Source organism: Acinonyx jubatus, chromosome A2 (assembly GCF_027475565.1).
Source record: "Acinonyx jubatus isolate Ajub_Pintada_27869175 chromosome A2, VMU_Ajub_asm_v1.0, whole genome shotgun sequence".
Lineage (NCBI taxonomy): Eukaryota > Metazoa > Chordata > Mammalia > Carnivora > Felidae > Acinonyx > Acinonyx jubatus.
In genome coordinates, this window is record NC_069383.1 from 36,777,730 (window position 1) to 36,805,025 (window position 27,296).

The window sequence follows — 27,296 nt, forward strand, 5'->3', positions numbered from 1 at the left end:
AAGAAGAAATTAAAAGTTACATGGAGACAAATGAAAATGAAAACACAATGATCCAAAACCTTTGAGATACAGCAAAAGCTATTCTAAGGGGAAATTTATAGCAATACAGGTCTACCTCATAAAGCAAGAAAAATCTCAAATAAACAACATAACCTTATACCTAAAGGAGTTAGAAAAAGAAGAACAAAACCCAAAAAGAGTAGATGGAAAGAAATAATAAAGATTAGAGCAGAAAAAAAAACAACAAAATAGAAACTAAACAAAAAACATGCATAAAACAGATCAATTAAACTAGGAGCTGATTCTTTGAAAAGACCAGCAAAATTGAAAACCTTTAGCCACTTAAAAAAAGAGAAAGAGAGAGAGTACTGAAAACAAGCACAAAGAAAAGAGGATGCAAAAACAACAGACAATACAAAAATATAAAGGATTACAGACAAATATTATGAAAAATTGTATACAACAAATTGGACAACCTAGAAAACAATGGATAAATTCCTAGAAACCTATAACTTCCCAAGACTAGATCAGGAAGAAATAGAAAATTTGATCAAACCAATTACCAGCAATGAAGTTGAATAAGTAATCAAAAAATAAATAAATAAATCAGTTTAAAAGCAAAAACAAAACAACTCCCAACAAACAAAAGTCCAGGACCAGATAGCTTCACAGGTGAATTCTACCAAACACTTAAGTAAGCGTTAATACCTATTCTTCTTAAACTATTCCAAAAAAATAGAAGAGGAAGGAAAACTTTCAAATTCATCCTGTGAGGCCAGCACTACCCTGATACTTAAACCAGATAAACACATTACAAAAAAAGAGAACTACAGGCCAACATATCTGATGAACATAGATGCAAAAATCCTCAACAAAATACTAACAAACTGAATCCATTAATACATTAAAAAAATCATTCTCCAGGATCAAGCGGGAGTTATCCTGGGATGCAAGAATGGTTCAATATTCACAAATCAATCAACATCACACATCACATCAACAAGACAAAGGATCAAAACCACATGATCTTCTCAATAGATGCAGAAAAAGTGTTTGACAAAGTACAACACCCATTCATGATAAAAACCTTCAACAAAGTAGGTTGAGAGGGAACATACCTCAACATAATAAAGGCCAGCTATGAAAAACCCACAGATAACATCATACCTATGGTAAAAAACAGAGAGCTTTTCCCTTAAGACCAAGAACAAGACAAGAATGTCCACTCTCACCACTTTTATTCAACATAATACTGGAAGTCATAGCCACAGCAATCAGACTAAGAAAAAAAATCAGGCATTCAAATTGGTAAGGAAGAAGTAAAGCTTTCACCATCTGCACATGACCTGACTACATATATAGAAAACCAGAAAGACTCCATGAAAAAACTACTAGAACTGATAAATTAATTCAGTAAGTTCGCAGGATACAAAAATCAGTGTACAGAAATCTGTTGCATTTCTATACACCAATAATGAAGCAGCAGAAAGAGAAATTAAGAAAACAGTACCATTTACAATTGCACCAAAATAATAAAATACCTATGAATAACTTAACCAAGGAGGTGAAAAACCTGTACTCTGAAAACTATAAAACAATGATAAAAGAAATTGAACATGACACAAATGGAAAGCTACTCCATGTTCATGGATTGGAAGAACCAATATTGTTAAAATGTTCATACTACTCAAAGCACTCTACAGATTCAAAGAAATCCCTAGCAAAATACCAACAGCATTTTTCACAGAAGTAAAAAAAATAACCCTAATATTGGTATGGAACCACAAAAGACCCCAAAGAGCCAAAGCAATCTTAAAAAATAAGAACAAGGCTGGAGGTACCATACTCCCACATTTCAAGATATATTACAAAGCTGTAGTAATCAAACTAGTACGGAATTGACACAAAAAAAAAAAAAAAACCACATAGATCAACAGAACATAATAGAAAACCAAGAAATAAACCCACAATTATATGGTTGATTAATCTTCAACAAAGGAGGAATGAATATACCATGGGAAAACGTCTCTTCAACAAACGGTTCTGGGAAAACTGGACAGATACCTACAAAAGAATGAAACTGGACAACTTTCTTATACACAAAAATAAACTTAAAATGATTTAAAGACCTAAATGTGAGACCTGAAACCATAAAAATCCTAGAATAGAGCATAGTCAGTAATCTCTCTGATATAGGCCATGGTAACGCATTTCTAGATATGTCTCCTGAGGCAAGAAAAACAAAAGCAAAAATAAACCATTGGGACTACATCAAAATAAAAAGCTTCTGAACAGCAAAGGAAACAATCAACAAAACTAAAACACAACCTACTGAATGGGAGAAGATATTTGTAAATGATATGTCCAATAAGGGATAATATCAAAAATATATAAAGAATGTTTACAACTAAACACCAAAAAACCCCAAATAATCCATTTAAAAATGGAGAGAAGACATGAACAGACATCTCTCTAAAGAAGACATACATATAGTTAATAGACACATGAAAAGATGCTTAACATTATTCACCATCAGGAAAATGCAAATCAAAACTACAGTGAGATTTCACCCTATACCTGACAGAATAGCTAAAATCAAAAACACAAGAAACAAGCTTTGGTGAGGATATGGAGATAAAGGAACCATTGTGCACTGTTGATGGTACGCAAACTGGTGAAGCCAATGCGATGAACAGTATGGAGGTTCCTCAAAAAATTAAAAACAGAACTTTCCTACAATCCAGTAATCATACTACTGGTTATTTACCCTAAGAATACAAAAAAAAAAAAACAAAAACAAAACAAAAACAAAAACAAAAAACACCACAACACTAATTCAAAAGGATATATGTACCTTTGTATATGTTTCTTACAGCATTACTTACAATAGTCAAATTATGGAAGAAACCCAAATGCCCATCAATAGATAAATGGATAAAGAAGATGTGATAGATATATACAAGGGAATATCATAAATCAGCCATAAAAAGGAATAAAATCTTGTCATCTGCAACAACTTGGATAGAGTATAATGCTAAGTGAAATAAGTCAGTGAGAGCCAAATACTATATGATTTCACTCATATGTGAAATTTAAGAAACAAAACAAATGAACAAAGGAAAAAAAGAGAAACAAAAAAATCAGACTCTGAAAATATGGAGAACAAACTGATTGTTACAAGAGGGAAGATGGGTGGGTGTGATGGGTGAAATAAGTGAAGGGCTTTAAAAGTACACCTATCATGATGAGCACCAAGTAATGTGTAGAATTGTTTAATCACTATATTGTACAGTTGAAGTTAACAGAAAAACACTGTATGTTAAACTTAAATTTAAGAGGAGGAACCGGAAGATGGCAGGTAGGAGGACGCTGGGCTCACCGCGCATCCTGCTGATCACTTAAATTCCACCTACACCTGCCTAACTAACCCAGAAAACCACCAGAAACTAGCAGAACAGAGTCTCCAGAGCCAAGCGCAGACGAGAGGCCCACGGAAGTGGAGGAGGAAGAGAGAGGGAAAGGTGGTGAAGGTGTACTTGAAGAAATAATAGCTGAGAACTTCCCTGAACTGGGGAAGGAAAAAGGCATTGAAATCCAAGAGGCACAGAGAACTCCCTTCAGACGTAACTTGAATCGATCTTCTGCATGACATTTCATAGTGAAACTGGCAAAATACAAGGATAAAGAGAAAATTCTGAAAGCAGCAAGGGATAAACGTGCCCTAACTTACAAAGGGAGACCTATAAGACTCGTGACTGATCTCTCTTTTGAAACTTGGCAGGCCAGAAAGGATTGGCACGAGATCTTCAATGTGCTGAACAGAAAAACTATGCAGCCGAGAATCCTTTATCCAGCAAGTCTGTCATTTAGAATAGAAGGAGAGATAAAGGTCTTCCCAAACAAACAAAAACTGAAGGAATTTGTCACCACTAAACCAGCCCTACAAGAGATCCTAAGGGGGATCCTGTGAGACAAAGTACCAGAGACATCGCTACAAGCATAAAACATACAGACATCACAATGACTCTAAACCCGTATCTTTCTATAATAACACTGAATGTAAATGGATTAAATGCGCCAACCAAAAGACATAGGATATCAGAATGGATAAAAAAAACAAGACCCATCTATTTGCTGTCCACAAGAGACTCATTTGAGATCTGAGGACACCTTTAGATTGAGAGTGAGGGGATGGAGAACTATTTATCATGCTACTGGAACTCGAAAGCTGGAGTAGCCATATTTATATCAGACAAACCAGACTTTAAATTAAAGGCTGTAACAAGAGATGAAGAAGGGCATTATATAATAATTACAGGGTCTATCCATCAGGAAGAGCTAACAATTATAAATGTCTATGCGACAAATATGGAAGCCGCCAAAATATAAAACAATTACTCACAAACATAAGCAACCTTATTGATAAGAATGTGGTCATTGCAGGGGACTTTAACAATCCACTTACAGAAATGGATAGATCATCTAGACACACGGTCAATAAAGAAACAAGGGCCCTGAATGACACATGGGATCAGATGGCCTTGACAGATATATTTAGAACTCTGCATCCCAAAGCAACAGAATATACTTTCTTCTCGGGTGCACATGGAACATTCTCCAAGATAGATCATATACTGGGTCACAAAACAGCCCTTCATAAGTATACAAGAATTGAAATTATACCATGCATACTTTCAGACCACAATGCCATGAAGCTTGAAATCAACCAAAGAAAAAGTCTGGAAAACCTCCAAAAGCATGGAGGTTAAAGAACACCCTACTAAAGAATGAGTGGGTCAACAGGCAATTAGAGAAGAAATTAAAAAATATATGGAAACAAACGAAAATGAAAATACAACAATCCAAACGCTTTGGGACGCAGCGAAGGCAGTCCTGAGAGGAAAATACATTGCAATCTAGGCCTATCTCAAGAAACAAGAAAAATCCCAAATACAAAATCTAACAGCACACCTAAAGGAAATAGAAGCAGAACAGCAAAGGCAGTCTAAACCCAGCAGAAGAAGAGAAATAATAAAGATCAGAGCAGAAATAAACAATATAGAATCTAAAAAAACTGTAGAGCAGATCAACAAAACCAAGAGTTGGTTTTTTGAAAAAATAAACAAAATTGACAAACCTCTAGCCAGGCTTCTCAAAAAGAAAAGGGAGATGACCCAAATAGATAAAATCATGAATGAAAATGGAATTATGACAACCAATCCCTCAGAGATACAAACAATTATCAGGGAATACTATAAAAAATTACATGCCAACAAATTGGACAACCTGGAAGAAATGGACAAATTCCTAAACACCCACACGCTTCCAAAACTCAATCAGGAGGAAATAGAAAGCTTGAACAGACCCATAACCAGCGAAGAAATTGAATCGGTTATCAAAAATCTCCCAACAAATAAGAGTCCAGGACCAGATGGCTTCCCAGGGGAGTTCTACCAGACGTTTACAGCAGAGATAATACCTATCCTTCTCAAGCTATTCCAAGAAATAGAAAGGGAAGGAAAACTTCCAGACTCATTCTATGAAGCCAGTATTACTTTGATTCCTAAACCAGACAGAGACCCAGTAAAAAAAGAGAACTACAGGCCAATATCCCTGATGAATATGGATGCAAAAATTCTCTATAAGATACTAGCAAACCGAATTCAACGGCATATAAAAACAATTATTCACCATGATCAAGTGGGATTCATTCCTGGGATGCAGGGCTGGTTCAACATTCGCCAATCAATCAACGTGATACATCACATTAATAAAAGAAAAGATAAGAACCATATGATCCTGTCAATCGATGCAGAAAAGGCCTTTGACAAAATCCAGCACCCTTTCTTAATAAAAACCCTTGAGAAAGTCGGGATAGAAGGAACATACTTAAACATCATAAAAGCCATTTATTAAAAGCCCACAGCTAACATCATCCTCAATGGGGAAAAACTGAGAGCTTTTTCCCTGAGATCAGGAACACGACAGGGATGCCCACTCTCACCGCTGTTGTTTAACATAGTGTTGGAAGTTCTAGCATCAGCAATCATAAAGCAAAAGGAAATCAAAGGCATCAAAATTGGCAAAGATGAAGTCAAGCTTTCGCTTTTTGCACATGACATGATATTATACATGGAAAATCCGATAGAACTCCACCAAAAGTCTGCTAGAACTGATACATGAATTCAGCAAAGTTGCAGGATACAAAATCAATGTACAGAAATCGGTTGCAACTTATACACTAATAATGAAGCAACAGAAAGACAAATAAAGAAACTGATCCCGTTCACAACTGCACCAAGAAGCATAAAATACCTAGGAATAAATCTAACCAAAGATGTAAAAGATCTGTATGCTGAAAACTATAGAAAGCTTATGAAGGTAATTGAAGAAGATATAAAGAAATGGAAAGACATTCCCTGATCATGGATTGGAAGAATAAATATTGTCAAAATGTCAATACTACCCAAAGCTATCTACACATCCAATGCAATCCCAATCAAAATTGCACCAGCATTCTTCTTGAAGCTAGAACAAGCAATCCTAAAATTCATATGGAACCACAAAAGGCCCCGAATACCCAAAGTAATTTTGAAGAAGAAGACCAAAGCAGGAGGCATCACAATCCCAGACTTTAGCCTCTACTACAAAGCTGTAATCATCAAGACAGCATGGTATTGGCACAAAAACAGACACATAGACCAATGGAATAGAATAGAAACCCCAGAACTAGACCCACAAACGTATGGCCAACTCATCTTTGACAAAGCAGGAAAGAACATCCAATGGAAAAAAGACAGTCTCTTTAACAAATGGTGCTGGGAGAACTGGACAGCAACATGCAGAAGGTTGAAACTAGACCACTTTCTCACACCATTCACAAAAATAAACTCAAAATGGATAAAGGACCTGAATATGAGACAGGAAATCATCAAAACCCTAGAGGAGAAAGCAGGAGAAGACCTCTCTGACCTCAGCCGCAGCAATTTCTTACTCGACACATCCCCAAAGGCAAGGGAATTAAAAGCAAAAATGAATTACTGGGACCTTATGAAGATAAAAAGCTTCTGCACAGCAAAGGAAACAACCAACAAAACTAAAAGGCAACCAACGGAATGGGAAAAGATATTTGCAAATGACATATCGGACAAAGGGCTAGTATCCAAAATCTATAAAGAGCTCACCAAACTCCACACCTGAAAAACAAATAACCCAGTGAAGAAATGGGCAGAAAACATGAAGAGACACTTCTCTAAAGAAGACATCCGGATGGCCAACAGGCACATGAAAAGATGCTCAACGTCGCTCATCATCAGGGAAATACGAATCAAAACCACACTCAGATATCACCTCACGCCAGAGTGGCCACAATGAACAAATCAGGAGACTATAGATGCTGGAGAGGATGTGGAGAAACGGGAACCCTCTTGCACTGTTGCTGGGAATGCAAACTGGTGCAGCCGCTCTGGAAAACAGTGTGGAGGTTCCTCAAAAAATGAAAAATAGACCTACCCTATGACCCAGCAATAGCACTGCTAGGAATTTACCCAAGGGATACAGGAGTACTGATGCATAGGGGCACTTGTACCCCAATGTTTATAGCAGCACTCTCAGCAATAGCCAAATTGTGGAAAGAGCCTAAATGCCCATCAACTGAGGAATGGAGAAAGAAATTGTGGTTTATATACACAATGGAGTACTACATGGCAATGAGAAAGAACGAAATATGGCCCTTTGTAGCAACGTGGATGGAACTGGAGAGTGTGATGCTAAGTGAAATAAGCCATACAGAGAAAGACAGATACCATATGTTTTCACTCTTATGTGGATCCTGAGAAACTTAACAGAAACCCATGGGGGAGGGGAAGGAAAAAAATAAAAAGAGGTTAGAGTGGGAGAGAGCCAAAGCGTAAGAGACTCTTAAAAACTGAGAACAAACTGAGGGTTGATGGGGGGTGGGAGGGAGGGGAGGGTGGGTGATGGGTATTGAGGAGGGCACCTGTTGGGATGAGCACTGGGTGTTGTATGGAAACCAATTTGACAATAAAATTCATATACTGGAAAAAAAAAGGACAAAAAGGCAAATAAATACCTATAAATTAAAAAATATATATCTGCCAAATCCCATCAGTAAGAAAAGCACATGATTCAAGGGTCAGAATGAAGGTTTGAGCCTGCTTTTGCCTCTTTATTGATCAAGTTAATTTATTAACTGTTAATTGTAACAATTATTTGTACAGACTGCAATAGTCCTAATTCTACCTCATCATATTCAAATACAACAAAACGTCACTGAATCAGAAAAGAATACATCAAACAATACGTACACGAAAAAAATCTTAGAAAACTCTAAAGTATTGTGATATTATTTATTTCAAATACAGCTGATAAAGTACAAATGCATATTATGGTGTAAAATGACATAAATTAATGCAAAATTACAAATGCCACTTGTTCCAAAGTACATAATCATGTATCCTAAAAGAGAAATATCTTAAAAAATAGAAAAGAGAATATTAATTGCTTCACTTAGAATTTGAAATTACATTGAAGGCATAATTAGACTGTTGACCTTTCTTTTAAGCTACAAATGTTAGCCTAGTTCTCTTTTATGATCAAAATACCAAAATTTTGAGAAGAGAGACATAATCTCTATTTTCCTGCTAAATAAAATTGCATGTTGAAATCAAATTAGAGATAGGGTATCTTTTTTAATGAAGAGACATGTGAATGACTAAAATGTGCCCAAAACTTAGGATTTATACTTTACTATACATGAGAGTGACAGTTTGCTTGCTTCTATTTTAATTAATTTAAATCAAGTATTACTAGAATACTGTCTACTTCCACAACCACTTGAGAAGAAATATGCCAATGTAAACCTCAAAAGCAATATTGAGTCTCTGTGAATACTAGATGCTATACATTACTCCAGCACTTTTTGCCCTCAAAACACTTGTTCGCCAATACCACAGCATAAAATGGATCCCTTCTCCAGATCCTCAAATTCTCCATCGGCCTCCATCCATGAAAATGCTAATGAGGATTTTATACCCAAATGTCTTCAAGTTACCCTATCTGAAAAGCTAAATTTTTTTTCTTACCCAAGATCTTGAGGACACCACCACTCAGGTCTTTTCTCACAAAGCTTAAACCAAAAATTGGCCTAAATATCCTTTTCTATGTCCATCCTGTTAGGCATCATCATACCTTTGTCTCTCCAAAACTCTGACTCTCCAAAACCTACCACTCAAATGACAAGGGGAGAGAAAAGAAGTGTAGAAAAGTCTTTCTTCCTACCTCCCTTTCTTCTTTCCTTCCTTCTAACCTTCCTTCCTTCCTACCTAAGTCTCACTCTTGATGTTTTTTTTCCTCTTGGTCCTCACTTTTGTCCCACTTGAACTCCAAGATGAAGATAATTCTTTCAAATGGGAAGAACCATTTCTCAAACATGGTAAAAACTGTTTAAGAAGGTATATTGCCTTAGCCATGAAAAAAAATCACTTTAAAAAAGATCCACAAAATGTCTAGCTTCCACAAATGTAACTTCCTAGTGTATCTTCCAAGATAAAATGATTGCACACTAAATTAAATATCTTACTAGAGCAGCGCTCTTGTGTGATGTCTACCAAAAAGGATTTCTTGGTTCAAAGTTTATCTGTGGTACTCCCAGATAGTATATAGGAGAATGTTAGTTTTTCTATTCCTTAAATCAACAGATATTTTATATTTAACAAGAAAAATAACCAATAATTTAAAAATAAGATTCTTTTGATATAGTTTTGAATTCTAAATAATTTTTGGAGGAGACAATTTCCTATGGGAATGTGCATGTAATATAGGTCTAGTGAGATATAAAACATTTATAGTAATTTATGCAATTATGATGAGTATATAATATGTTATGTATGTTGAAGAAACAATATGGAATTCTATGATGTAGTGATAACAGAGAAGGAAGGAATTACATTTACAACTCATTCAACTATGGCATAAGTATAAATTAAAAAGAAAGTCTTGACCATGTCTCTATTTTAACCTATTAGAAATTATGATCTGATTTGTCAAAATACCATCATTATTGACCTTCACTTTAGCATTACCCTATGACTCAGCAATTGCACTACTAGGTATTTACCCAAAGGATACAAAAATGCTGATTTGAAGGAGTACATGTACCCCAATGTTTACAGCAGCACTATCGACAACAGCAAATTATGGAAAGAGCCCAAATGTCCATCGAATGATGAATGGATAAAGATATGGTATATATATGCAATGGAATATTACTCAGAATTCAAAAAGAATGAAATCTTGCCATTTGCAACAACGTGGATGGGACGAGAATGTATTATGCTAAGTGGAATAAGTCAGAGAAAGACAAATTTTAAATGATTTCATTCATATGTGGAATTTAAGAAACAAAACAGATGAACATAGGGAAAAGGAAGGAAAAATAAGATGGAAACAGAGAGAGAGGCAAACAATAAGAGACTCTTAATTAAACACAGAGAATAAACTGAGGGTTACTGGAGGTGCATTGGGTGGGAGGATGGGCTAAATGGGTGATAAGCATTAAGGAGGGCACTTGTTGGGATGAGCACTGTGTGTTATATGTAAGTGATAAATCACTAAATTCTACTCCTGAAGTCATTATTACCCTATATGTTAACTAACGTGGGTTTAAATTAAAAATTATATGGAAAAAAATTTTTTTAACTTTAAAAAACTGCTAAAAAATTAAAATTGTGCAGTCTCGAGTGCTTGGGTGGCTCACTCAGTTGAGTATCTGACTCTCGATCTCAGCTCAGGTCACAATCTCATGGTTCGTGGGATTGAGCCCCATGTCCAGCTCTACACTGACAGCATGGAACCTGCTTGGGATTCTTTCTCGCTCTCTCTCCCCCTCTCCCTCTCTCTCTTCCCCTTTCCCACTCTCCCACTCTCACTCTCTCCAAATAAATAAATAAACTTTAAAAAAATAGTGCAGACTCATCTAAGCATTATTAATACTTAATAAAAAGGAGGTCTGTACTGTGTTCACCACTGCATCCTATAAACATACTCAAAGCAAAGCTATTAAACCTTTCTTTTATTATTAACAGTGACTGACAATTATTTTTTATCTTCTTGCTTGTTGTTTACCAAATTAGATCTTAAAACATGGCATATCTTTACTCATTCAAATATATTTTCCAGTAAATGTATATTTAATGTGAAAATTATTTCCATTATTTTTAGTTTCCTCAGTTTAAATTCTGCCTTTTTCTTTGAAGAACATGTAACTCCCTTCTAGTATTAATCTGTTTAAAGGATTATCCTCCCACACGTTTACTAATAAAATCATCTGTAAGTTTCTTCCAGCTTCTCTCTAAACTAAAGCTGCATCTACACTAACAAAATTGCTTAACTGAGTTGGCCGGTTGGAATAATTTGGTGTTATGTCTTTAGTAACCCAACCAGTCAGTTTATAATTCATAGGTAGGGGCTTAAGCAGAAATATGAATTTTGTGCCTACATATATAAAAAGAAAAAGAGAATTGAGGCAACATGATTTTTACCCCAACAATACAGTTATAAGGGAAATACTGAGTTATTCAAGTAGAGATCTTTTATTTTAATTCAAAAGAGACACCTAAAATTATCTTAGTATATCTTTAAGAAAGTTCCACAAGTATGAAAGATATGGAATTAACGACTCCTAAAGGGAGCTGTTTTCCTTCACCATGCTTTCAAATCTAAAACATGATGAATTAGCAGATGTTAAGACTATATATATGATCAAAGAAACAATATAACATGATGTCTTTCTAATACTTGCAATGTGAAACACAAAACATAAAAAAAAAATATGTATCAGCCATTTTAAAAGTACTTCTTATTGAAAATAGCAAATCAACTTTCTCCAGTTAAAAGCTTGAACTTGAGATCAAACCAAATGGTCTGAGAAATAAAATATGCTTTAATATTCTATTAGATTTTAAAAAAATTTTTTTAACGTTTATTCATTGAAAGACAGAGAGAGACAGAGCTTGAGTGGGAGAGGGGCAAAGGAAGAGGTAGACATAGAATCCAAAGCAAGCTCCAGGCTCTGAGCTGACAGCACAGAGCTCGACCACAGAGCTCAAACTCACGGACCATGAGACCATAACCTGAGCCCAAATTGGACATTAACCGACTGAGCCACCCAAGCAACCCAATATTCTATTAGTGTTAAGTCAAAACAAAAAGTATGTATCAGAAATAAGAAAAAAAAAAAAAACTCCGTACTTTTAGGATTAAATGAACATTTTCAAATTTTGCACTGAATTAAAACTTAGATATAATATATTCAAAGGAGTTTAGATTTTCATTTAAATTCATCCTGTTTGAATGCAGCCTTACTTCTCTGCATATCTTTTTTCTTCCCTGTGAATGAGTTGGTTGGAATGCCACATCCATTCTGATTAGCCAGCAGATAAGTAATATGAAAACTGATTTAAAGTCTCTACCACTAGAGATGTCAAAACAGATGTTACTTTCCTACCGGATGACAGCACTGGGCCTGAGATGTCAAACATAATTAAAAATTTTATTTTCAAATGTACTCCACAGTTTATACATACTAAAAGTATGTCTTACCTTTTGAACTTGTAGAGTGCTGTGCTCTGCAAAATGGGAGAGGCTTTATTTTAGTTTAGACTCCATTTGGGAGTGAAATCATTTCATCAATCGGTACCCAGAGGTTTCCTTCAGGATTTGGCATGAAAAGACTGGCATTTCATTAAAATGTGCTGATAACTGAAAGAGCGATTCTAGCAGGACTGATTTCTCTCACCCTCCTATCTATGACTATCAAGGTTTGCTCCTAGATTATCCAAATCAGAGAATAAATTAAGGAGTCTTTCTTTTTGATGATGATATTGCTCATTTCATTCTTTGAAAGAGTAGAGGGTCAGAAGTTGCATGTTACTTAGTCATATTTATTTATTATTTACTAAGTTTCTCCCAAAGTCTTTCCCTTGGCAAAAGAAATAATAAAATGCCGGGGGGCAGCGGGACGAGTCCCTTTGCCTTTTTTATGATATGCACTCAAAACAGATTAAAAGTTCAGAACTCACCATATACTTCAGAGAATATCATGTCCATAGAGGGAAAATACAGAATTCCAAAAGCATGGCTGCTCCAAAGAAGGTCCTTTGCTTCCACATCCCTGCATGTTATCTGAGGAGCCTTGACCTACCCACAACCATAGCCAAGTACCTTATATTCACCTTTGAAGTATAAATGGTTATTCACGTGTTTATCTCCTCTACTACAGATTAAGTCTCCTGAGGGCAAGGAAAGTGTCATATTCATGTGGTTATCAACTACAGAGGATTCAAGATGCCATGTGTAGATGACTTTCAGTATATTTTTTGAATCAATTTAGTTGGAGAGTGAGAAACCCAACATGGAACATCTACCTTCTAAAGACCAGAGCAGTGCAGCATTGTACATGAGTAGCAGATTGGGCACTCAGCTGCTTGATTTTGAATCCCAGCCCCACCATTTACTAGCTATGTGAGTTAGGCTCATCACTGAGCCTCTGTTTCTCCATATGTAGCATGGTTATTGTGAGGATTAAATGAGATGATACATATATCATCAGAACAGTGCCTGGCACATGGATAAGCACTCAATAAATATGAACTACCACTATCACCTTCCTTTAAGGTGTCAGTGATGTGATAACTTATTGAAAGACTCATTGCTGTAATGTTAGTGATTAGGAGTTAGTGACACCTGTGCCCCCTAAGTATATGCATAAATGCTTGTTAACTTCAACAGATCTCCAGGTAGTGGAATTTCAGGCAGTGATTACTGAGTTTAGGAATTTGGAGTTACCCGCTGAAAATCTGAGTGATGCAGAAACTTTCATCATTCTGGATTATAGAGATTTGCTACTGTTTGTAAGGGGTTCAGGCAAATTTTCTAGTTGCTTCTCAAAAACTGACCTCAGAAATGTTCATTTGATACTAGCTCCTGTAGAACCCTTGTTCCTTCTTTAGACATGCATACTGATGTTTCCTCTAACCCTAATTATTACCAGAGGATTTAGGGTGTTTCCTAGTAGTAAACCAGATTCCAACTAGTCTTTTTCCTGATTTTACAGAAATTACTTCTTGGAGTCCACTGTTATATATGTGTCCTGCTGGTTTCTGATGCTCCTTAGTCTATTAAGGGAGTTTTCTTCTATTCTTAGGTTACTAAGAGTTTTTATTAGAAGTAGACCTTGAATATTATCAAGTGCTATTTTGGATGGCTATCAAACTAATTATGCCTTCACCTCTTATTAGAGTGTATTGCAGTAGTAGACTTCCTAATATTGAGCCACACGTGCATTAATAGCATGAAGGGTCTTGGTAATAGCGTATATTCCAATATACTACTGTGTTCTATTCGATAACACCTTAAGATTTTTCACATTAATATTCCCAAGTGAAATTAGAACCAGGCCTAGTTTTCTTTTTTTGGATTATCATAGTCAAATAAAGTACCAATATTATGATGATTTTTAAAAACACATCAGAAGGTTTTTTTCTTCCACAATACTTGCAAAAGATTAATTATCAATTATCTCTTCTTTGAAGATTTAAAATAAATCACCTATAAAATCATCTCAGTCTGTTATTTCTAAGGTATAGTTTTAGAAAATGTTCTCAACTGTCTATGATTATTTATATATTTGTCACTTCTTTCTTTTCTTGAACCAATCTTGGTATTTTTATTTTTCCTTATCTTTGTATATTTTATTAACATTTTCAGTTATTATTATACAATTGAAAATTTTATTTTATAAATCTTATCATTTCCTCTTTATCTATAGTTATTTTTCCTTACTCAGTTTCTACATATGTACATTTGTGGTGTTTTTTTTTTTGGTTGTTGTTTAACTCTAAAGGTAATTAATCTGGTGAACTGTTCATTTGTCATATTCCATCTTTTTAAACCAGATCTGTGCCTAGTGTATTAATATTAATTTTATCAACTTACCTTTTTCTACCTAATAAAAAATCTCCTTCTCTTTTTACTTAATATTTTATCCTACTTTCCTCAGTTTTAATTCATTGATTTCTGCATTTATCCTTGACTTTTTCCTACTGCTTTCCTTAGATTTATTTTGCCCTTGGGGCACCTGGGTGGTTCAGTTGGTTAGGCATCCAACTTTGGCTCAGATCATGATCTCATGGTTCGAGAGTTCAAGCCCCGCTTTGGGCTCTGTGCTAGTGCTTGGAACTTGGGGCCTGGAGCCTGCTTCATATTCTGTGTCTCCCTCTCTCTCTGGCACTCCCCCACTCATTCTCTCTCTCTCTCAAAAATAAACATTAAAAAATTTAAAAAAGATTTATTTTGTTCATTTTTAACTTCTAAAATTGGATGCTTAATTCATTGTTTTCACTCATTTTTTATATATTGAAGATGTCAAAAGTTATAAATACTTCAAGTATAACTTTGTAGAAATCTCATATGTTATGATAAATAGTGCTCTTATCATTAATTTCTAGATATCATAATTTACATTTATTTTACTTACAAGTTGTTTAAGAAGTTTTTAAAAATTTATATTTATTTAGTTTTCTAAATGTCTGATATATTTATTTTTGTAAATGTTATTTCCTTTTTCAATATTTAAAAATTTTTTCACTGTTTATTCCTTTTTTGGTCATGGACTTTTCTTTTTATTATGGACTTCTAATTTTTATTACACTGTGATCAAAAGACATCATTGCATTCCTTCCACTCTAAAGTATTTATTAAGGTTTTCTTTGTGACCTAATGTATGGTCATTTTTGTAAATGTTTCATAGCCCATAAAATAGCTGGTTTCTGGGGATTTTTTAAGTTTATTTAGATTTTGAGAGAGACAGAGAGAGAACAGGAAGGAATAGAGAAGGAGAGACAGAGAGTGAGAGAGAGATGAATCCCAAGGAGGCTCCACAGACAGCATGGAGCCAATACAGGTCTCAATCCCACCAATAGTGAGATCATGACTTGGGTCAAAACTAAGAGTCAGATATAACCTACTGAGACATCCAGGTGCCCCAAAACTAGTTGGTTTCTGTCTGAAAGGCACTAAATATGGAATATTCTATTAATTAGTATATTTATAACTGTTCAAGTCATTGTCTACTTTTTAAATCTTCTTGCTCTGTGGGCTTACATTACTGATGTAATACAGCTCTCTACAAACAAGAATGCAATTGTTATCATTATTTAAACAAAAGCTATATAAAGAGACTAACTATATGCTAACAAAATGGTGAGAAGAACAAAAATAGACATTTGCTAATTCTTCATCTTTTATATGAGGGCGATCAATATATGCCATTTCATTTCTCAAGCTGTAATATAAGAATATTTAAATTAATGGAGATAATTACTAATAGACCTAAAAATATGCTGCAGTATATATTTTCAAGTTACTGAGATATGATGAAGGACTTGGGAGGAGGCATAAAGGAAAGAGATATCATATATCAACAGAAAGGAAACAAAACACAGCAAGAAAACCAAAAATAGGATCATACATAAATAAACACTGATACAAGAGAATTAAGTCCAAATATGTATCATAGAAGTTAAGAGAGATAAAAACCATGTTCTAAAATAAATTGACTCCTAAATTGAAAGAGGTAAAAGAAATAAGTTCCAATCACATACTGTATCCAAGATGATATAAAACAATGTAATTTATAGCTTTAGTATAAAAGGGTAGGCAAAGGAAAATGAGATTTACACAAATAAAAACAGAACAAATACAGCAATATCAATGTTGGGCAAAATAAACACAATACACAGAACATTAAACAAAACAGAGTTATTCTTTTTTTGATGAAGTTTTCCTTGTTCAGGTAAGTTACTTAGAAAGAACACACAGATGATATATTTTAGGATCCCTTGCATATTTAAGTTTATTTTTAGGTTGCCTTCATACATAAATGAAAACATAGCTGATATGAAATATTGGGATCACATAGCTTACCCATAGGACTCTTTGTGTATTGCTTGGTTGACTACTGGTATCTAATGCTCCCAAGAAAATACTGAAGCCACCTTGATTTTTTTTTCCTAATACTTTTGACTGACGTTTATCTTCTGCTTGGATACTGCATCTTTATGGCATAATTCTGTTGTTGATTTATATTATATGCCTGGCATACATTACTGCCATTAATTCTTAGAACAACTCTGTAATATTTGAGGTTTATTGAAATCCACTGAAAGTGATAAGTTCCAATGTTAGTGATGGGAAGGCAGACTTTATAGTATTTTAATAAATACCCCTGAACTGTTGTAACTCTAAGGCACTCTCTTAGACAAATTCCAAGAAATTTGTTAAAACTCTGCTGCTAATTTATAAAGATCTTCTTGACATTGCATTTTATCAGAGTTCATAATATCAAGCTTATATGAATATATCAAGATAAGACTTAAGACATATCATCCCAAAAGCAAGTTCTTATCTACCAATCAATTCTTCTAGAAGATTATAGTCACTCCTTTTAAATATTATGATGTATCCAAACATACAGAAAATTACAGTATAGCAAATACCAATGTAACTGCAATCCAGGATCAACAATATGCTAAAAAATTTTACTATGTTTGCTTTAGGTCTTTTTTAAATTATTATTAATAAACTAATCATTCCAGACTTTAAGTCCCCTTAATACATCTCCGAGGTCTCATTCTGCTACCTCTCTTCTCAGAGACAACCACCAACCAGCTCATCTGGGTTTCTACATTTTATTACATATGTTTATATGTATACTAAGTTTGCACTGTCTGATTTTTATTAATATATATTGTCTTGTTCTATACTTTGTATATACAACATTTTGTTTTTAAAATCTATCACTTTTGAAATATTTTAACATAATAGAAAACATTAATCTCTCAGTACTTGAAAAGAATGTGGCTTCTCTATTTGTTATGGTCAGGAACTATATGTATCAGGTCTCACACATATCTCATATCTATTAGATAAAACGTGGTAACTGAACTGTTCAAACCTGTATCCTTGAAAACATTTTGTCTATTTATTAGTTACTAAAAAAGGCATATGCGTATTTCCTGCTGTAACTATAGGTTAGTCAAATTTTCATTACAACTGTGTCCATTTTTGCTTTAAATATTATTTCTACAAAATTTTTTTCTTGTGATAAGAACTTTTAAGACCTACCCTCTTAGCAACTTTCAAATATAGAATACAGTATTGTAAATTACAGTCACCTTGCTGTATATTACATCCCCAGGACTTATTTATCTAATGATTAGAAGTGTGTACCTTTTGATCACCTTCACTCTTTATTTAATATTTAAATATGCTTTAAATATTTTGAGGTAATGTTATAAAAGTTTTAATTTTATTGCTTCTTGGTGGAATATTCCTTTTATATCTATATTGCATCCCTTTTCATTCCTATTAAATGCTTTGCATGTTAAATATTTTTTGTTTATTAATCAATAAGCATTTACTTGACTAATATTTTATGGTACATTTTTCCAGAAATATATTTTACCTTTCTGGGTCATGATACAATGTTTTGTGTCTATTTATAAATGAAATATATCTACATAGTGTGTTTTGACTAATATGAGACTCTTTTACATATGTGGATTTACTATGTTTATTTTTAGAATGACTCAGATTGCTAGGGCACCTCCCAGTCTGTGAGTAGGTTTTCTAGCCTCTATTTCAAGGACTAGACAACATTTGATGGTTCTAAGTTTTATGTAGAAAGCTCCCTACAAGGCACAGGTTTAGATTTCATCTCTGATTTGAGTCTAGATCTTGGAACCTTAGCAGCAGTAACACATGTCCAGTTCTAAAACCATTCAGCTTCAGCCTCCCTCACTTGCAACTATGGCTTTACAATATTTCTTTATTTCTAGTTCTTAGGGCCTTTCCACGTACTTTCAAGAATTGACATGTATTTTTGAAAGTTTATTGTTAAATTTATCAACATGTGTTTCAGATAGGAGTATGATTTTCTATATCAGTTTAACATACCGTATTGACCAGAAATCTTATATACTATTCCTTGTCTTTGAAATTCAGTAACTTCCCTAAATCTTATCTTAATGTGGTTATCCTCTGTTAGTTTTTCCTAAAACATAATTAGCCTTACTGATTTGCTTTGATTTAGTAAATACTGAACTATGAATTTGAATGTTGATTCTATTACCACTAGCTCCATTCTCTACTTAAGTATTTCATTTGCTACATGCTGTATTTGTGTTTGTTTGTTTTCTAATTTTCATATGTATCATCTTCTTTCAGGTGACAACCACTTCTTTATCAATGGTAATTCTTTTCACCCTGTCCTGTTCTTTATCAATGGTAATTCTTTTCACCCTGTAACCTTGAGTTGTGTTTCTGCTGTGTCAATGTTACCTCTAAGACTGGAGTAAACAATTATCATGTAAATGTACTTAAGTATTCAATTGTTCAGAGGTCAATTCTCCCCCAAATTTATCAATGAAATCCCAGTCTGCCTCACAAAACCAGTGTGCATTGAAGATGGCAGCCAAAGTGGGAAGGTTTCTCCAGGCTTGGATTACCCAACATGTGAGTGCTATTCCTTGGGGGCATCTATGCCTCTGCAGCCTTAGACCTGCTGTTTCCTGAAGAACATGCTTGACAAATGTGTTATGATTTGGTTCTGGTCAAGTAAAGTTCGCTCTTGGCACCAGTTCCTCATACTATGCCCTTGCCAGCACGTAGCACAAACCCTATTTAAAGGGTATTGCAATTGTAAACAGAGAGTTCCAAGACCTAAGGCTTGATGACTTTAAGGGGAAATATTGGCGCTATTCTTCTATCCTTCGGATTTCACTTTTGTTTGTCCTACAGAAATTGATGCTGTTAGTGACAAAGCCAGCGAATTTCATGATATAAACTGTGAAGTTGCTGCAGTTTCAAGATTCCCACTTCACCTATCTTGCCTGGATAAACACACCAAGGAAGAATGGCAGTTTGAGCAACATGAACATCACACTCTTGTCAGAATTGACTGAACAGATTTCCTGAGACTACAGTGTACTGTTAGAAGTCCCTGATGTTGCTTTAAGACATCTATCTCTTCATAACTGACCCCAGTAAAGTCGTCAAGTATCTGAGCATCAGTGATTTCTCAGTGGGCCAAAATGCAGAGGAGACCCTCCACTTGGTAAAGCCATTTCAGTTTGTGGAAACCCAATGAAGAAATCTGCCCTGAAAACTAGACACTGGATTCTCCTACAATCAAGCCAAACCCAATTGCCTCCGAAGAATACTTTGAGAAAGTAAATCAGTAATCATCTCATGCATACCTGTAGCTTCTCACATCAGAAAAGAACCACAGTTGGAACTCACTTTTAGCATTTGAAAGATGGTTATTTATAGAAGACAGAAAGCAATTATGCTTGTGCTCATAAATAATATGCTAAATGTTTTGTTTTTGTAACATTGGCTAAGGCTTTTAAATGTACTCATATACATCAAGAGTCTTTTCTTAGTAACTTCTGGAGGGCTAGCTAGTTTATGGAATGCTAGTTTACCTATTTCTTGGATTGTATCTTTAATGGGAAGAGGAAACACTCTTCTTTATTAGTCTAACTTAAACTTTTATGTACACCAGAGTAGTACAACAACCATCAAAAGCTTCTGATCAAGGGTCCTGAAATTTTCTTCTTGAATTTCTTTGTACTGAACTGAATTTTCTTTTAAGATAACAAAGATCATAGTTTTAAGGTGTTAACATCAGCAGTCTAATTTAACTCTTACAATGGATGTACACGTACTTGAAACAAATGTGAATCATGTTTTTCTAAAAAAACAGGGTGATAAAGTGACTTAAGTGATCATGCATGTTTCTCATCCCTGAGATTAATATAGCTATTTTACTTGTTAATTGTCTTAGGGTCTACATACAATTCTAGATATTAATTGGATGTAATCATAAAAAAATATTTATTGAATCCAGGAATTGTATTTTGAAATCATTGTAATTATTTTCTTTTCTGAAGTGCTCAATGTAAAGTACATAATAAACATATTTTAAAAGAAAAAAAGATTCAACGAAATCCCAATAAAATTCCTAGTATACTTTTTTATGGAACTTGAAAAGCTGATTCTGAAAATCACATGGTAATATAAGGGATCTAGAGAATCTAAGAAAATTTTGAAGAAGAACAAAGTTAGAGGACTTACAGCATCACATTTAAGATTGACTATAAAGCTACAGTAAATAGGACAGTTTGGTATTGATGCAAAAGAAAATATACAGATCAAGGAAAAAGAGAGATAAAAATACCACATAATACATATGATCAATTCCTTTTGACCAATACAATTCAGTGGTTGGGGGTGGCTTTTTCAATAAATTATTCTGAAACAACTACATATCTGAGAGAACCTTTATACTTAATCTAATGTTATATACAAAAGTTAATTTGTGACGATATGGTGTACATTGCTTTAACATGCAGTCTACTCTAAAGCCTTTATGAGAATATTTTCAAGAACTTGTGATGCATTATAATTCATTGAGAAGGATACAAAAAGCATTAAACATAAAAAGAAAAAGTTAAGTTGGACTTCGTTAAAATGAAAATCATTTTCCCACAAAAAAAAATACCATTAAGAACCACAGACTGAGAGAAAAATAGTGTCTATGTATTGATCCAACAAAGAATTCATATTCACAATATATAAACAACTAGTGTACATCATTAAAAAAAGACACCCAAGTTTTAAATGAGCAAAAGAACTGTATAGACACTACACAAAGGAAGATACATAAATGGCCAATAAACAATAAAACGGTGCTTCAGATCATTACTCACACTCCCTGTGTGGTTGGAGGTTTGTGAGGCACATCTCACTGTTGCCATAGTCCAACTTTTATGCTATTCCCACAGGCCTCTCTTCCTAAGGAGAAACCCAAAAGAGGGAGGTCTGTGGCATGAACCACAGTCCCATCACTCAGTTGATCTTAGGACCATATTGTCACATATGTTCTCCCTTCTCCAAAATCCATTCTAAATTCCCCTCACCCTCAGCTAACACCTCAGTTGGCCTAAGTGGTGGTATGATCCAAACATTCAAAAGATACCATTACAGGAATAAAAAGACAAGCCACAATGTGGGAAGTGATGTTCCTAACACATGAAACTGATAAAAGGCTTGTAACCAGAATATATAAAGAAATTCTAAAAACTAGTAAGAAAAAGAAAGACAATCTAATAATAATATGGGTAACAGACTTTAACCAAATACTTTATTTTTAAAAAGATATCCCAAGGGCCAATAAACATATGAGAAAGATCAAATTCTTTAGTCATTAGAGAATTCAAATTAAATCTACTGTGAGATACTACTAACTACGTACCAGAATGACTAAAGTGAAAATAAGAGACAGTGCCAAGGATTAATAAGAATATGGAGCAACTGGAACTCTGTTACATTGCTGATAGGAGTAAAATTGATACAGCCACTTTGGAAAACTGTATCCAATATCTATTTATACTCAAACTAGCAAGTGTACTTCTAGATATATATTCAACAGAAATACATACATGTGTTTCCTAAAACACATCATAGTGGAAATACTTGGAATTGCCAAAACCTGGAAATATCCAAATGTCCATTATAGAATGGACAAATAAATAGCAATGTTTTCACCTGTGCTATCTCAGTTATCTGTTGCTGCATAACAAATTAAACTAAAACTCAATGACTTAAAACTACAACGTAATATTTTCAGAAACTGTAGGTTGGCTAGGGGTTTCTTCGACCAGTCTGTCTGGATTCACTCATGTGGTTATGGTCATCTGATGTTTCCCCTAGATATGCAGATGCAAGATGGTCTCTGGAACATGGTTCTGGCTATCACTGGGCTCACTATTACTCTTCTGTCATCCCACAGAGCCTTTCATCTTTAGTAGGATACTTTAGGCTTCTTCAGAGCATGATAATAAAAGGACATAAGAAGGCGAGAGAGGAAACTGCAAGTACTCAGGGATAAGAAGCGCTAGAAGTTGCATAATATCATTTCCACCAAAATCTAAGTCAAAGAATTTATAAAGCCAGCCCAGATTCAATACAGTGAAAAAACAGCCTCCATCTTTTGACAGAAGAAGCCAACAGCACATTACAGAGGGCATACACACAGACAAGCATGATTTACTGGGAGCTATCACTGCAGCAATCTGCCACAACCAATATATAACAATGACAATGAATGAATTACTGCTACAAGTAACAACAGGAAAGAACTTCATGAGTACAAGATGCAAGTAACAAGAGGATATATGCATCGTGTTCCATTTATATAAAATACAAAAATCTGCAAAACCAATACATGGTGTTAGAAGTCAAAAGAGAGTCTAAGGAAAACATCTTGGCACTACAAATGTTTTATCCCTTGATCCATGCAATGGTTATGTGAAATTTTTCACTTTGTGGTCATTTCTTGATTGTTTTGTTCTTTTGATTTATGTAATTTCCTACATGTTTGTCATACTTGAACAGAATTTTTTTTAACCAGAATAAAAATGAAGACAAAACTAAAATATAATGGAAGTGAATTTTCTTCAATTCAGTTCAGTTACCTGAGTGGTGTTTCATGCCTTTTCTGGAATATCTGCTCATGTTACACATTCTACTACTAAAGGAATAAGGAAGATTCCAAGTCTATGGTGGGGAACTCTGTCTCTGTTCTTGTCTTATTTTGTTTAAACTCCTACATCAAGGGTCAGTTCACTGGTCACCACTTTTGTTTGATGTGCAATTATTTTCCTCTGCTCAGATTCCTCTGTTTACTGCTGCCAGTCCTAATAATTGGCTAATACAATTATTCCTAGGAGATTATTTGTGTCTTCCTGTTTCATCTGTTGCAAGGTTGGGTAGCATCCCAGTCCCAGTCTTTAGTCCTGCTTATCAAAACAAGTGAGGAACATTTTTCATATTTTTTTCCTGGTAAGCCAGATTCTTCATGTTCTCTTAAATAGAAAATATGAATGAGATTTTTCAGGGCTTCCTCCACTTACCTTGCTGTCATACAGGGCAATTCTTCTCAGACATTCAAATCCTTGCATTTTTTTCCCCAAATGATTCAAACCACTTGGTATATAGATTATATTGTATAGGAGTTAACAATATGTAGATGCTGGAAACAAAATGTCCAAGTTCATATCCTGACCTTGAGTTAGGGCAGATTATTTCCCTTACTAGCCTCAATTTGCACATTTGTAAAATGGGAGATGACAAGACGTACCTCTTAGGGCTGTAATGAGTTTTAAATAAATTAATCCATGTAAATTAAAAATGTGCTTAGTCCTTTAAGTACTCAAAAAATATTCTCATTATTATTAAGCATAGTTATTAACAGGGCAGAATGTTGACACATTTCCATGATTATTAACACTGATGATTTTATAGCCTTTGATATGTTAATTATCTTTTAATCATTTCTGTCGGTTTTATAACCCTGAATGTATACCATCATTTGGGGGAGGTAAGGATATCTGTTGCCCAACATTCTTAAAATGAAATACCAACTTTTAAGAAAAAGATTTAATGATTACATTAGCATTGTGGTTATAAGGAAATATTACACAGCCATAAAAAAAGATGAGACTGTCCCATCTGAGATAACATGGGTGAACCTATTTGGTATTATGCTAAGTGAAGTAAGTCAGCCAGAGAAAGACAAATACCATATGATTCCACTCATAAATGGAATCTTAAAAAAATGAATGAACAGGGGCGCTTGGGTGGCTCAGTCGGTTAAACGTCTGACTTTGGCTCAGGTCATGATCTCAGAGTTCATGGGTTTGAACCCCATGCTGACAGCTCAGGACCTGGAGCCTGCTTTTGATTCTGCGTTTCTGTCTCTCTCGGCTCCTCCCCTGCTCACATTCTGTCTCTCTCTCAAAATAAATAAAGATTCAAAAAAATTTTTTTAATAAATAAAACCCCAAAGACTTAAAAAAAATGAACAAAAACCAGAATCATAAGTATAAATACAGAGAACAAACTGAGGGTTATCAGACAGAAAAGAGGGTAAGGGATTAAGCAATATGGGTGAAGGGGAGTGGGAGACACAGGTCTCCACTTATGGAATTAGTGAGTCATGGGAACAAAAAGCAAAGCATGAGGAATACAATCAATGATACTATCATAATGATATAATGGGACAGATGGTAGGCATACTTGTGGTGAACATAGTATAATGTATAAACTTGCCAAATCACTAAGTTATACACCTGAAGCTAATGGAACATTGTCAACTATACTCAAAACAAACAAACAAAAAAAAACCCAAAAAAAAAAAAAAAACAGCATCATATGGTATTATGGGGATGGGAAAAAAAAGAATTGGAGGTATATGTAAATGATAAAAATGTATTTGCATTTTCTCATATTCACTCCATTTTTTATCTAATCATCTGCATTTAAAATCTAAAACCTCTCCAGAGAGAACTGTTTGCTCCCAGTCGTTCCAGGTACAGTTCTGCTAGTTATTGCATAGGCTAAATGCAGGAGTGGAGAGAAAGGCACAACATCGTCTAACAGGAGTCAGCCCTGAAATCATCCTTCTAAATCTACACTCTCCCTCCTCAAGTAACTGCATATATCTTCAACTGCTAACTTTACATTTCTTGAAATGGCGGTGCAGGAAGAAGAGTTTCCAGGAAAGCCATCAGCATAAATAAGAGTTAAAAAATTAAAATGGAGGGGTGTCTGGGTAGCTCAGTCAGTTAAGTGCTAATGTCAGCTCAGGTCATGATCTCATGGTTCATGAGTTCAAGCCCCGTGTCAGGCTTGTGCTGACAGCTCAGAGCCTGGACCCTGCTTCAGATTCTGTGCCTCCCTCTCTCTCTAGCCCTCTCCACTCGCACTCAGTCTCCCTCTCTCTCAAAAATAAAAAATAAACATTAAAAAAATTTTTTAAAAATTTAAATTGGATCCATAGTCCATGGGCTTCTCTAAAACTCTTCCCTTCTCTTGCCTCTATTACTATTCCAATTCCCTAAACCACTCTAGATATGGTTCAAAAAACTGAAAGTTCCTCTGATGACAGGAATTCAGCCTTGAGTGTTTTTTTTTAACTTTTGACTGGTTTTATTAAACTATGATTCAAAAATGTAACCCGGTGTACATTTTTGACATGTTAAGAATAAGGGGGTACATCACAGGGTTCAGGTAAGACTTAAACAAACTGCATTCCATAATTCTGATTAAATGCAATCATGGATTATAATTCATCATGCAAGGCAGAAAGGTTAATCACACAGACTATGTAAGCAGCATATAGCTGCATGTTTATTAATTCAGATTTTATCTGGTGTATGTAATTTATAAGAAGAAAAAAAGATTGATTTATAAGAGTGGGCTGAATTTACCACTTTGGTCCCCTATACTCTAGCTAAATAGAGCTCCTCTCCTCAAAAATAATCTCAATTTGTCCTGGCTTGACAGATTATAATGAATATGCTCTTTCCTGTGCTGTTTGAGAATTATTCCATTTGGGGGGAAACAAATGCAGTATGGCAGTGAATGCTAACTTTAGATACAAACTAGAACCACTGGAGAAGCTTTTTAAAAAATCCCATTGTTCAGGCCATGCTCCATGTAGTCAAATCAAAATTCCTAAAACTAAAGCCACAGCATGAAGCATTTTTTTAAAGGTCCATCAGGTGATTCAGAGGGCAGCCAAGGTTAAGAACCACTGAGGTGGAGCTTCTACCTCCACTACCATCCTTGACAATGTTCATACAGGTTATTGATATTGATCAGTTACTAGTCAATCACCTCAATTGACTAAAATGGTCATGCAGACATAATTTTTTAATTATTAAAAATACTTTGTTAGGGGCACCTGGGTGGCTCAGTCAGTTAAGCGCCCAACTTTGGCTCAGGTCATGATCTCACCATTCCCAAGTTGAGCCTCACTTTGGGCTCTGTGCCTCCCTCTCTCTCTCTGCCCCTCCCCTGCTTGTGCTCAGTCTCTTTCTCTCTCAAAAATAAATAAACATTAAGAAAAAAATTTTTAATACTTTGTTAAGTGTCTGCACAAGAACTGTTTGCTCAAATCTGCTTAAGTAATTTGAAGAAGCAATTAAATATATATTTGCACATACATATACACAGATTTATAAATATAGATTATATATATAATTCAATTCAAATATACAGGTATTATTATTTAAAAGTTCAATTCATTACTATAAACATAAGAAACCATAATTTGTTAATACAACTTCCAGGAAAAGAGAACTTTTGAG

At 34.6% G+C, this 27,296-nt stretch overlaps 1 long non-coding RNA gene and 1 pseudogene across 2 annotated transcripts in view; one reads left to right on the plus strand and one right to left on the minus strand.

Moving 5' to 3' along the window:
• LOC113604116 (uncharacterized) overlaps positions 1-27,296 on the minus strand; it is a 426,541-nt gene that overhangs the window by 282,447 nt on the left and 116,798 nt on the right. The window lies entirely within an intron of this gene.
• On the plus strand, positions 19,463-20,398 carry LOC106970643 (thioredoxin-dependent peroxide reductase, mitochondrial-like; annotated as a pseudogene).